This window comes from Nuphar pumila, chromosome 6 (assembly GCF_984573655.1).
Source record: "Nuphar pumila chromosome 6, dmNupPumi1.hap1.1, whole genome shotgun sequence".
Lineage (NCBI taxonomy): Eukaryota > Viridiplantae > Streptophyta > Magnoliopsida > Nymphaeales > Nymphaeaceae > Nuphar > Nuphar pumila.
In genome coordinates, this window is record NC_143254.1 from 14,369,717 (window position 1) to 14,383,403 (window position 13,687).

The window sequence follows — 13,687 nt, forward strand, 5'->3', positions numbered from 1 at the left end:
TAACCCCCAAATCAGTCAAAATCTGGTAATCTACATTGATATTCAACATAATTGCATGTCATTCATATCAAAAAAATCAATTTAAATCATGCAAAAGCCCAAAATCTAAAAATTAAAATTAGTAAAAATCTAGCCATCCACAGTGATATTCAACACAATTGCATGTCATTCATATCAAATAAACCTTAAAATAGATGCAAAAGCCCCAAATCTAAATCCTAAAATCAATAAAAATGTGGTCTTTCAAAGTGTTCAACACAATTCCACGCCATTCATATCAAATAAATCATAAGATCAAAGAAAAAACTAAATCATGTAAGAGATAGAGTACTTCTAAAAAGTTGGAGGAGGAGAAAAGTTGTTGGGGACCACATCACCGATAAGAAGAGAGGGATGGGTGGGGAGGACAAGAAAGATGAGGGTGTAGTCATGGTTGGGTAGAGGAAGCGAAATGAGTGAGAGGTGTTAAGGTCAATGGTAGAGCCACAAATTTAACTTAGGAGGCACAAATACACAATGAAAAGAAAAATAAATACTAATAAACTATACAACATATTTAAAAAATTAAATAGTAATATTTTAAAGCATACCTTTTATAATTGACCTCGTCGGTTTTTCATATTTTGAAAACCATTCATAATTGAGTCATTACTAATAGTGTCGAATATGTCATTCTCGATGTAGGTAACCAAAGCATTATTCATCTATTCATCTCTCGTTCAGTTACGCAATTGAGTATTGATGATATCTATAATTGAAAATATTCTCTCAACACTTGCCATCGAGATCGGTAGAGTCAAAGCCAACGTGATAAGTATATAAATCAGAGAACACATTATGCTTTTTAATCATTATCATCATTTCTGTAAGCTCTGTCAAGCATTTTAAATTCAAAAACTCTATATTGTGTCGCATATCAATGATGTATGTTTGTAGTTGATTATCAATCACCAATAAATCTAAACATAAAAAAGTCTATAGGATAAAATATAACAAGACTTATCAATTTCTTTTTGGCAAATGCAAAAATTTAATTTATTGGACTTAAGCATGCCATAGAAAGAAGTATTTATGCATTTGCTTCTTTAAAACAATTGTTCAACTCTTGCAACTGCATATCAATAATCATATAAAATAATTTAATACGATAATGATGCCACATTATGATATCTTCAGCCCTAAATCTTAATCAATGTCAGCCAGGTATATACAATTCAATCATATTAGGAATAACAATTTTATATTTGTCACAAAATGCAGAGTTTTTTTCCTAAAGAGAATCTTATTCATTATCTCTTATTTTTTGAAGTCTCTCTTTTGTTATTGCAACCAAACTCATAGCATTGACAGTATCTTGATCTTGTCGGTGAAGTGCTTGTGAAAGTTCATGACTAATTCTCAAAATATCATATATCAAATGTAAACAAAATATAAAGTCAAAGTCTTGCAGAATACTTAATAAGGTAAGTGCTTCCCCTCTTTTTCCTAAGTTTCCTCAATAACTTCTAATACATTAATGACAGAAGCATGCATATCGATTAAATTGATCAAAGTACTATAATGAAAGCGGCGACATGTATCACTAGGTCATGTGAATGTATTTTCTTGACTTAATCTTTGCACACTTTCAACTTCACCTAAATCAAGTGCTTCAACAATCTTAATAGTTTGTGCCTCTTAAAGAAGGTCAAGTCGTTTACATGATGCTGTAAAAATATTTGATAAAGTTGAAACTAAAAATGAATCAATCTACGAATTATTTCTTACGAGAACAACCACTGCTAATTGGAGTTGATGTGTAAAACAATGAATGTAAATAGCTTATTTATTTTCTCTCAATATAAGTGTCTTGAGTCCATTAAACTCTCAACACATATTACTTTCTGCATCATAACCCTGATCATGTAATTTTATTAAGCTTAATCCATGCTTAGAGAATACATATTTAATTATTGCTTTAAGAGATACAACACTTGTGTTATACACACGTACAAGCCTTAAAAACCGCTTGACCTTGCTGATTAACAATTCGTGAAACAATACTCATTTGCTCTTTAATTCATATATCTCGGGATTCATCAATCAAAATTAAAAAAATGCATCTCAAAATTTCTTAATAATGTCATTTATTGTTTACATAGCAGCGACTCTTACAACATCTTTTTGTATGTCAAGTGATACCAACTTGAGATGTTCTGAAGCATTTTGCAATACAATATATTTTATATCATCATTAATATATGCAACATCTAACAACTCAAGAAACTTTCTTCTATTGAAAGATTATTCATATTCATCATGCTCATGAAATGTTAATCCTTGCCTCAGTAAATATTGCATTACAGTAATGGTTGCATTAAGATAAACTCAATATTCATTTCTTTGAGTATTAGATTGTTTGTCAAACATTGTCTGAATATGTTTTGTTTGCTTTATTAGGTTCTCACACTCCATCCGTGCATTATTATAACAACTTTTGGGACCTCAAACATGTGCATCAAGTTTCTTCTTGTCTTTCTAATTATCAAATTCTTGAGAAATAAATGTCTCATCACCTTATTGATCAATATAAATGTCTTGAAGAGATGGAGTGTGAGATAACAATATAAACAAAATATTGAATCTTTAGATTTGTTGTACTCTAACCAACCTTTGTACTCATCAAACCAAGTCTTGCTAAATCGTCGTAATTTATTACCAAACTTCTTTTGCGAAAAATTATGATAATGAGGTTGACACAGACCCCTTTTATACAGATATTATCTTGTTCATTAGGATGATAATAAAAAATAGGAATACGAAACCCAGAATCTACAAAAAATTTTGTCATATTAATTTTTGTTTGACTTCATTTTTTCACATGATTTTCCTTTATCACGTCTTAGTTCTTTTTTATTTAAAGAAGATTCATGAGAAGTAGGATTTCTTATAACAAATTTATCCATCCCTATAAATTAAGAAATCAAATAAGAAATAAAAAGAATAAAATAAAAATCATTTATCATGCACACACTCACTTCTAATAAAATAGCATTAATGTGCATTTATATAATAATATAATCAAATAAAACATGCTTGATTATTTATCTAATCAAACCACCAAGCAACAAAAATGTTTCAAAGTACTAAAAAAGATTATATATTAATGATTTCTAACAGGTATTTAACAAATGAATAAGAACTTGAATCAATTCAAATATTCAAGATATGTAAAGTAAAAATAATGAAGTTTATAAACATATCGATAATGATGAGTTTCAGTGATATAGTCTCCTAAAGCCTTTTAATAAATGAAGTCTCAAGTATAAAATATCAACCCAATGTCTACATTACAAACATATTGATTAAGCATTCATTATTGGTTGTTGTTTTTATGCTAATTGACAATGTATGCATTTATGTTATTTGTCAAAAAAACAAAAACCTTAATATTTTAACTAAAATCAAGCATTCATTACTGATTACTGCCTAATGGTAACTAAAAAAAAAACATAAAAACCCTTTAAACTATAACTAAACATTTATGCTATTTTACAAAAAACCAAATCAAAACCTTTAATCCTAACAAACATCATTCATGTATAGGCTAATTGAAAAAAAAAACCTAAAATTCTAACCAAAATCAAGCATATAGAATCATGTTGAATGTCAATTAAAAAAATATAGAAATACCTAATTAAATATTTATTTTATTTAAAAACAAAATAAATATCTGTTAAATATGCATGCTATTTAAAAACTAAAACCTAATTAAATAATTATGCTAGTTATAAAAAACTAACTAAAAAACCTCAACCCTAACAAACATTATTCAGATATAAGCTACTTGAAACAAAAAAGAAAAAAACTAAACCCCCAAAATTAAGCATGTGAAATTATGTTTAATGTTGATTTAAAACATAGAAATACATAATTAAATATTCATCACATTAAAAAATCCAAATAAAAAACATAAATGCTAAGTGAAAAAAATACACAAAAATCCCTAAAACCTAATTAGATGTTCATGCTATTAAAAAAATATAAATAAAAACCTAAATCCTAAGTCCTAACAATAATTTCATATTATATCCTAACTGAAAAAAAAATCATAGAACTATAACAATTCTAATGTTAATTGTTTCAATTAATCCTAACTTAATTATGTATCACATGGATTCATGTTTCATGTTAATTGAAAGTAAAATAAAAATAAACATTCATGATTCATCTCACTTGAAAAATAAAATCAAATTCCTAAATATTAATTGAAAAAAAAACCTAAACCCTTAAAAAAACCCAAGAAGTAGAAGAAGACTTAGAAGAGGAAGAAGGTGTGTTGTCGTGCGCCTATGCCAGAGACTAGAGAGGACGGCAGACGGCTGATCGCACAATTGCACGTGGCATGCCTGAGGCTAATTAAGGGCTGAGGCCCTAAGTCCCTGACCCAGCCTAAAAAGGATGAGAGAGAGAGAGAGAGCCTGCACAATGTGCGTTGGAGGCCACGGTCGGACGCTGATTGATCGGAGGTGGTGGCGCTTCAGGCTGGCCTTTCAGGAACTAGAAAGAACATCGACACTCGAGAGATGGAGACATGGGGTCGGGGCCATTGGGGAGTGCATGTCGAGAGGGGGGCCTAGGGCACACTTTTGTGCCTTTGGGTCAGGGCATCGGGGCACTTTCTGGCCGATACCTTGCCATATGGGCAGAACTCTCATGAGCACCATGAATTATGTTTTTCTGACATGAAATATGGTATTTTTAATAATGAATTTTTGGTAAATTGCAGGCTATTATTTTTAGAATTCTTGGAAGACATGACCACGTAACATGTAGATCACCATCTACCAAGAAACTGGAAAGTTATATAATAAAACTAGCTTTTAGTACTCAATAAACTCGTATCTTGGTTATTGCCAACACATAAACACACGTGTGTGAAAAATTGACAAATAAATACTAATTTTATCAAAAAATTACGTTTGGCAGCCTATGTTTTAATAAAACCATAAAAGAAGACGCCTATGTTTTCAAAAAAAATTGCTCAAATAAGTCTGTCGTTTTTTCTTACTAAAGTAACTTAGCCTTCGTTGTACTAGAACTACAAAAAGTGACAATCATTTAGGCTGTGTTTGGGAGGTATTTGGAAGGTTATGAATGGAGTTGAGGAAAATCAAAAGAAATTCAAGGAAATTGGTTTTGAAGGAAAATGTGGATTCTGTTTTTAGTTTGGAAGCACTAGGAACTCAATTAAGGGAGTTGCTGTGTTCACGTGACACCTTTTTCATAAAGACACTTGCACGCTAGAATTATGTCTGCATCCTTTTTGAATGATGGGTGATAAATTATACCTCTTCATTCATAAACGAGTTGAAACTAATGAAATCAGAGATATGAGAGTTCCTGATTCCTAGATGATTCTTATGACTCTCAAATCCATTCTCCCAAACAACAAGCAAATACGTTGTGAACGCTTAACTGCCTGTAATTGCTTTCGACACGACGACGTCCTCTCATTCCCTTTGATGTCATCCTCTCAAACACAACTTTGGAAACTGGTGTTGGAGGGATTTGCAAGGAGTCCGAGAAATAAAAAAAAATTGGACTTGAAGAGAAATGAATTTCAAAGAAATAGTGGATTCCTTCTATTGTTTGGAAGCATAAGTTACTCCTTCAAGGATTGAGGTTTTCAACTTCTCTTGATTCCTTACCATGCCTTTTATATAGATGAGTGCGATTATAAGCATCTTGTGAGTGCAACATCGACGTAGATTGGGTTTAAGGAGGGTATTATTAATTCTTCTAGCACTTTTGTGAGAAGCAATACAAACCAAAAAGTGTCATATTTAATGAAATTCATCATAAGAAAGAAATCCTTAAACTTAATTACCCATTAAGCACCTACGTACGTACGTAGCTTTCCAACCACACACACACACACACACACACACACACACATATATATATATATATACACACACACACATGAGAGCGAGGGACAGAAAAATACGTACCTCCCCAACCATATATATACATGAGAGAGAGGGAGAAAATACGTAGCTCCCCAGCAATTTATCGCTCAATCCATCTTAAACCTCCTTTAACAAAGATACTTGCATGTGTTTTTCACTTATTCCAAACCTGTTTAATTATAGTTTATTTAGTAGAAAGCACGTATTATATATATACATGAGCTATGTAGGTGCTTAATGGGTAAATCCAGAAAAAGCTAGATTTTTCAAAGCTGCAAATACTAACAGGATTCGAAACCTTAAACTTATTGCTTTCAAGCCAAACACTTCATACTATAAGATATATATATATATAACATATTTATTAGAAGTTAATGAATCTATACAAGACAAGCCAGGCCGAGCCGAACCCTCATTTTTTCTTCAGCTGACCGAGGATGTTTCAGGCGTTCCAAACTCCTTTTATCGACCCCCCACCATCACCGTCCATCGGTGACAAAAGACAGAGATTGACGGTGGGGGACATAGATACCGTGGGGGGGGGGGGGCACTTGGGGGATGACAGTGGTACAGGTGTGGATTTTGGATATTTTGTAGAGTAGGGAATCATTTAATGGGATTTGGTGCAAGCCTTTGTTTTATTGGATCATTGGTGGGATTTGGTATGGGGTTGTTTTTACTTAAAAAATTACAAAAGCTGCCTACTAAAGCTCAAGATTTCTGATCTCAGTGTTTGATAAAAAAATAATCGAGCAATTTACTAAAGGGTTAGCAAACTTGTCAGGTTGTTACAAAAGCAATCCGACGTTTTAGGTTTAGGACATTTAGCTACCTTCTTTTATATTTTATGTTGCAAAGATCATTTCATTTGAACTTTTTTTAGTCAAACAGTGGCTAAAGTTTCCTAGTGGTTGATATGTTTAACAAAAAGAGAATAATCCCTCGCGCTTTTATTGGAAATACCATTACTAACCGCAATCCGCAAGCTAGAAAAATAGGGTCAACATGGTCAATTCACTGTTTACTTGACACTTTAGCCCTTTATCACCTAAAAATTTAGGCATCTGAGATTTTTTCAGGTGACAACTTCACATGATGCTTGATTTTTTCCAGGCTGCAACTTACATGGTGTCTGATTTTTTTTCACTATAGTTAGATGGCGCCTGATTTTTTCAAGCAAAAACTTAGACAAGTGGTTTAACCAAGTCATCTAATTTTTAACCACCGAGGTGGTGGTATCCCATGTGGTAAGCGGGGTCCTGTATCAAGCTGAAGACCCAGGATCGAATCCTTCTGCCACACGGAAGGGCTGTTGTTCTGGTAGGGGTCCACCTAACCCCAGCTTGCCTTTAAAAAAAAAAGTCATCTAATTTTAGGCGACTATGTTTAACATACTGTAAGTTGGATTGGCCATGGTTGACATATTGTAAGTAGTGGATTGGCCATGGTTAAATTTTTATTTAAACCCTTCCACACACACACACACACACAAATAGCATCATGTGTTTGGTGACTGTGCCAACCCCGTTTGTCCAACAAACCCACCACAAAATCTTTGAGTTTAGATGGCCTTCTTTTGTCAAACTTTTCGAGTGCTATATATACTTCCCAACGACATGGGGGTCCCACTGCATGGTTGAGTAGTAAGCTAAAACTTGATGATGAAAGAGCTTACCTTTGATAGCAACTTCAATGGTTATTTAACATTTGCGTGAATGTTTTCTGGATGTGAATAGCCACCAGGTCTACAGGGTTCATTTAGATCTATTAGAATTTTTTTGTAGTTCCTTAATTTGAATCTTAGTTTAGGATTATATTTTGAATCTTCTTGAGTTTGAGACCGATCACAGATCCACAATAGAATTAGGGTTTTCTCTCTCTTTATTATATATATATATTCATTGTAAAGACAAAGAAGGGAGAGATGAATGAATTTTAATTTGAGATATTTTTAGTCATTTTTCTTCAATTTTTATGTTAATTTCCTGTTTTTTGTAGTTTCCTAATTTTCGTAGTTGCATTAGGATGCCTATTCTTATAGAGTTCAGGAGCAATCCTCATAATCATTGCATCAAGATCTAACTGCACCATGTGATTTTCATAGTTTTTAAATTGGACCCCACAATTACCAAAGTTTTATAAGAAATACTTGAGTTCACATCAAAATGAATAGAGCCTAAACATATTTTAGTAAACAAATGACAGCAAATTCATCTACAAGATCTAATGCAGCTTTGACTTTGTATTAGTAACAAACACTATACATGTATGTATATACATAAAATATTTTGTTACTTAGTCTCCCACTCGACATGAACAATTGTAAAAGTTGGTATGAAAAAGCTCAAGAGTAATTTACATATAGACACCTAATATATAATGAATATATCACAACGAACCGAGCTAGATCGGGCTCGGCTCGAGCTCGTTTGAGCTCTGCTTGAAGTCGACTCTTTTCTATTCTTGGTGATTATTTTATTCTTCATACAAACAGCAGTAGGCACTAAGCAGACATAATGACCACCTAAAAAGCAAAATAAAATAAATTTTGTCTTGTGCAAAGTGAACCAGTAGCATGATTATGCACTACTGGGAGTCAAAACGTTAAAATATTGGCATAAGTAATGGCGTAGACTATGGCTAATAATGCAGTGAATTCATCATTTGCATCATTATCATTATGGCTATCGTGTATTACTCCAGGGCATAAGGAAAAAAAAATTATGGACTTGTTTCTTCATTTTAGTTATGAGGATATTTTTTATGCAGTAGCGCTGCATGATGCACGTTGCTGCTGCTGCCAGTGACATCCATCATTTCAACATATTTTCTCAACATGAGCACTTTTTTAAAATATTTTATTTTTTCTTTAAGTTTTTGTATAATTTTTATATTTTTAAGTTTAATATTTGCAGAATAATTTTTTGACACTTTTCTAAATAACAAGATTTGTAACATTAGTATTAATGCAAGCGAGAGTTTTTTTGGAAGGTAGTGGGGTCGAGAGAGTGCCAAGAAGTATGGTTGATTTTAATTAGAATAGACTTTATGTGTTTTTTCAATGAAAAACATGATGTTTTAAATCACAATATCTTCGTTTTTTTTTTCAGTTTATGCCTTAAGCGTAACTTTTTTTAGGGCAGCTGAAGAGCTGGTCAATATCTTATGAAGACTTTGGAGACCTGGCCTCATGAACAATTCGTATAATCAATCAAATTGTTTAAATTTAGGCTTTATCTTTGATGGCCGAGCACGTGAAAGATGCTAGCTACAACTTTATCATACTTTTTTTGTAAAGCACTGCTAATCTGCTATGGCCACCGATAGGGGTGTCAACAGGTCAGATTTGGTTTAGATCCAGGTAGATCCAAACCCATATCGGACTTTGGAGTGTCGGTATTGGATCCGAACCTGGATCCAGTTGGGCCTAACATAAGAAAAACCATACCAGAGTCCTGAAAGGATTACTTGAACCAAACCCAGTAAAATAATATCTTTAAACTCATGGACATTAATCGGAATTTGGGTCGGGCCTAGTTATGTGTGAACATGTGGATGCGATGGGGTTTTGGCAAAGATTTCCTTATCTGAGAAGGGATCAACCTCGTCACCAGGAACATTGGTTCCACTACCTTGATTTTAGCGTGCAACACTTGTATGTGAATCCTAAAGAAAAGGTGATCTTGATAGAGACACCATCAAAACTCAAAAAAGATTCAAAACAAACAATATGGTATCAGTTAGATAAATTCACACATAGATTAAATAAAATAGCAAAGAAAACAAAGTAAACACATGGATACTAGTCTCACCTCGGGCTTAGATCTCTCTTTCTATGATGATAGTGAGTATGATGATGGATTAACTGAATTTTGGCTAGGCAAAGGCTCTATAAGGCTAGGTGAGACATGGATCTAGATCTATGTATAGGGTTCATGCTTTATATAATGGTGGACTAAGTTGAATTCAATCCCGCAGAGTTTGAGTACAAAAGCCTAAATATCATAGATTGAGCATAAGAGGGTTATAGATCATAGATATTGGACTAGGGGTGTTTGAACCCTTATTTATAAGTATAGAGTTGGGTCCTGGACCTAGAGCTAGTGGATACTATGCCAAAGGAACCAGATCCAAGTGTCATGCAAGTGCCTGAATCTGATTGGTCAGAGTCCTGGAGTGACATAATCTTATTAGCCAAGGTCTTAGCTTAGAGGTTAAGAAATCGGGTTGGGCTGGCTGAGGGGGCTAAGATTTCAATTTTAGAAAGACTGGAGGGTGACTTTCAATGTTTTTGGTAAGTTTCCAGATCCAAAACACCTTTTCAGTGCAAGTCAGACACTTTGTCACTAGGGGGTGAGCATCGACTCACCCCAACTTGCTAATGGACCAGGCCAGTCTGTTGGGAAAACCTTGGTCCACAGCTCTTCCGTTAGGGCCATAGTCATAATCAGGTCGGATCAGGCTTATTATATAATATATTGTATTATATACTATGTATATTATGTTATATGTAATATATATACACAGGCTGAACGAGGCCATGGTTCGGCTTGTGTCGACACGCAAGCTAGGCCAAAAGCTTGATTTAGTACGAGTTTGAGCCTAATTTATAGGCCCAAACCTCCACCATGGCGTGCTGGGCTAGGCTGGCCGGCAGGCTGCCCGACCCAATGCAAACCTCTAGTTGTCACATGTGCAGTACACCAACCTAGGTTGCCATTTGAATGAAATGGGTTTGGATCCACACTGAATCCATTCTCTGGAACAACAATGTAGCTGGCTCAAGCGCCAACTCGGACTGGATCGCATCCAACTTAGAGGCCTTGTTGAGTGCGGTTAGACTATACAAGACGAATCCATCATCTTGTTCTACACAGAGGTTTTCCCAACTCTTCACCATTCAAAGTGGAAGATCTTGCAGAACAAGGTCATATTTACAAGATAGAATAGCAGAAGATTGCACAAAAATGGAAAGACTTTGGAAAGATATCTTGGAAAGATGACCTAAGTGACAGACTTTGTAACATTATGACTCTTTTCTTGACCAAATCATTTTGAAATGCACTGATTGTTTTCTTCATAAGGACATTAATGCGCTTAGAAAAAGTATTTTGGCTTGACTACGCTCGTCTTTTGGTAGCGGATTGCTCCATCAGTCCATGGGAGAACCCATAGACTTAATATCCAACTATCTACAAGATAATCTTAAGATAGGACTGGGTAGGCTTTCCTAACGAGACAATTGGGTTCCTAATAAGTATATTAGTTAAAAGAAAACTAGTTAGTAATATGCAAAAAAAAATGCTCATGATAATAAATGATGAGACAGTTTTTATTCAACTTTTTCTAGTCAAGTTGATCATAAGATAAGTTCTTTAAGACAAACTTTCTAACTCATGAAAGATCAATTTTTCTTTTAGAAAACAAATCAAATGAGACTTGATGTTTGCTTGCTTGAAGTTATGAGTTAAGTAGGCCTAATTTGGATCTAGAGATTTCTTTAATGGATCTAATTTATAGTTTGGATCCAAGTTGGCATGTTGGCATGTAGATATGGATTTTGATTAGGAAATTACATTAGGATCTTAATTAATGTAGTATAGAGCTTTGAGAAAAAAAAATAACTAGATCCTAAGGTGGGGCATCCCCACCTCTCTCTTGGATATTTATATTAATAAATGTTCTAAATAATTAAGTAAATCAATAAATTTTTTAAAAGAAATTAGAAAATTTTGCCTAGGGGCAAAATAGAACTATGGTAAAAGAAAATTTTGTCTACTGTTAACTATGGTAAAAGGATGGTTTTACTCCCACAATTTTTGGGAGGATTATAAATGGAATAAAAATTGAAAAAAAAAGAGATAAATAATAAAAAAAAAATAAAGAGGAAACTTACCTTTACCCACCCATGTTTTAGGGAGAGTCCATATTAGAATAGACTCTCAATTACAAAGTAGCCAATGGGAAAAAGGAGCATGAGAGTTACATTCGTTACTAATTGTCATCTCATTAGTTACAATAGGATTTTAGATAATCTTCATAGCCACTTGAGACGTTGGCTCCTTGGAGTCCTTGTCATCCTTCACTGTACGACTAAATAGGGATGTCCTCTCCTCTTGAGGATTGATATTGATCAGAAACACATTAGGTGGCTTGTTGATATGATACATTGAATCTTGTTTCCTTCCAATGTTAGGTATGTGAGTTGCAATAAGAGTCTCCTTAGATAGGAATACACTTGCAACAATAGGACTTCACAACATTAGATTGGATTTATTTGATATATTTGTGTAAATAGAAGATCTTGATTTCATTATTTATCCTTTCTAAGGTAGACCAAGGTTCCTTTTAAGACAAGTGCGATCCCTGCATCCCATAATGTTTTTCTTGAAGATGGGTACAAATTTTGTATCCCATCAAATCATAACAATTATGACCAAGTAGAAGATGTTGGTCATACATGTCATTTGTGATCATGTATGGCCATGCAACTCATGCGTTGAGGAGAGAGGTAGACCCACTCTTTGCTCAACACATGGGAAGCTCATACGTGAGCATTTCAACCAATGGTTTTCCTTTAATGGGAATACCAATCAACTTGGCAGGTTTATAGCGGGGTAACGGCTACTCAAGAGAGGACGGTTTCAGCCCTCACTCCTATATAAGGAGTGAGAGATTTCCTATAAATGAATGAATTACCAAAATCGAAGAACAGTCCCCTTGAAGAAAGTCGTAAATATTAACCCCGTCTCTCATTCTCTCTTGCTGCGTTTATAGTAACGAGCCATCAAAGGCGGAACATGTTCGCCAGAGCGCTTTGAGACTTCGAAAGCAAAGTCACATTCAAGGGGTTTTCTGATTTGCTTCCCCTAAGAAGCCTGCAAAGGCTATCCAACGAAATGGCTCAGGCATTTTGGTTCAACTTGGCTGTGGGAACGTAGATTTTAGGAGAAATCCCTTACTCTACAATGCTAAAATGGGTAATTTTCAACTAAAATATTAGATTCTCAGCCTAACACTGGGATTTTCCTTGGAATAAAGTATGAGGTGGGCTTTTGACTTAGGCAATTTGAGAAGCTTGTTGAAGAACCTGAAAAACATTCTTATTCAGGAGTCGGCATGGGCATAACAAAATTAGGTTTCTGTGAATGAGTTAACACCAGCTCTGTTGATGGTTGAATTGATAGGGATACTCATTAGAGAAACCCATTTTATTTGCAGCTTCTGTCAAAGGCCAAGAAGCATCAAAATATTGTGTTTAGAGTAGGATTTAGTTTTTTCCTGAGGCCAACTCTCTCCTTCATAGGGCAATAGCAAACAATTTGCCTTTCCACATTGAAGGTAGAATTATTACCTATCTTCAGTTTAGATAGGTTTGTGTAATTCTGAATATTTCTTGAAGAGGAAGTTGGGGATGAGAGTCATAGTTGAGAAGGATTTGGCCGCCGATGCCTCTTTCACGATGTATATATGTGACATTGATTTTTAGTATATTATAAACTTTGACTAGGTCATATAAATGGCACTTTGCAAAATGATGATGAATAATTACAACAATGCCACTGCTTAAAGGGAGAATCTAACACCTTGTTTGGACGACACCCAAAACCAGGTTAGTAACTTAATTTTGGGTATCAAACCAGGTTTAGAACCTAAACCTGGTTTATTGTTCACTGTTTGAGGTACACACAGGCTTGTAAAAACCCGCCCCAACCCTATTTTTTCGGTTAAGTTTA